Raw genomic sequence first — 1,352 nt, 5'->3', positions numbered from 1 at the left:
GCTGCGATGGCTGTCCGCGCCATTCACGCGATCCCACTCGGGTACAAGTGTAAGCCGCGCGTGCTCACACGCGTGCTCACGCGCCCGCGAACTTTACCTTGAGTTGGCGGGGCGTGGCGGGGCGTGGCGAGGCGTGGCGTGGCGAGGCGTGGCGAGGCGGGGCGATGTAGGCAGCCCGTCTCCGCATATCCCGCCGCCGCCACGTCCCTCCACGTCCTTGTAGTGTACTGGATTTTTCCAACTCACTCGTTCTCTTTGGGACGCGTTTTCTCTCCCTTTCCCGCCGTCCTGCGACCGCTGCTGCTCCTTCGCTCCTCGAACCATTTTCTGGCTCTGCGTGTGAAGGATGCTTAAGCTTTAAGGGCAGCCCCAGAGAAGGGCCGGAAAGGAGGCGAGGGATGGGGTAGGAGAGAGAAAAGGCGAGAGGGGAGGGAGGGAGGTGTGCAGAGGCCAGGCGCAGGTAGGTGAAGCGTGGCGAGGCCGGGCAAGCCTCTAGCTCTAGGTCGGCGCGAAAGGGGCCTAGAAAAGAGGATTGTGGACAAGTGCGAGAGAGGGGGGATAAAAAAGGGTTGAGGATCTCGATTCCAGCGGCGCGAGAGAAAAGGTAAAGAAAGGGGAGAGAGAAGGATAGAGCGAGAGAGAGGGCGCATGCTGGGAAAGGGGGGTGGAGTTGACAGAGAGAGGGAGGGGAGGGTGGCACCAGAGGTGAGCAGGGATGGCGGGCCGGGGGCCGGGGGCCGGGGGTTGCCGCCACATGAGGTGTGAGCGTCGCCCGCACAGCGCCGCCACGATTATTTTTGCCCCGTGCGTAAATTTCCAAGGCCCGCCGCTGCTTCCCTTGAGGATATATTCGGTGGAGAGAGAAGGCGGGAGGGCAGGAAGACACTGGCGGCGGGCGGGCAGGGTGCGGACAGGGGGCGGGCGTGGGCTCAGCCTAGCGCGGGCTATATTCTAACCTTGTTCCGCGGGCCACTTACATGTTGACGCGCAGGCGGACCAAGAGAAGAGCCAAGGCGAGAGAGCGCGCCGAAACTTCACACGCGCTGCTCTGGGAAGCGCGGCTTTTTCTCTCTCTCACTCCAGTCTGTGCAGTTCGCTCCTACTCGAGCAGCCGCTCCACTCGCTCCCCGCACAACTCGGGCCGGCGATGCGCCCCACGCCGCAGTACGTCAGCATCCCCGCCAGTAGGCCCCTGAGGGCAACGCGCGCCCGCGGCCTGGAGGCGAAGGGGTCCCCGCGGCAGCCCCCCTGCCACCCCCTGCTTTAGTTTGCTCGTCCTTTATTTGCTCCGGGCAGGAGGGGGGTCGGGGGGCTCCTAACCCGATCCCGTACCACCGCAGGCACCCCCCCCC

Source organism: Frankliniella occidentalis, unplaced genomic scaffold (genome assembly GCF_000697945.3).
Source record: "Frankliniella occidentalis isolate FOCC.00 unplaced genomic scaffold, Focc_3.1 Scaffold2797, whole genome shotgun sequence".
In the NCBI taxonomy this organism is placed as follows: domain Eukaryota; kingdom Metazoa; phylum Arthropoda; class Insecta; order Thysanoptera; family Thripidae; genus Frankliniella; species Frankliniella occidentalis.
This window is presented reverse-complemented; position numbering follows the sequence as displayed.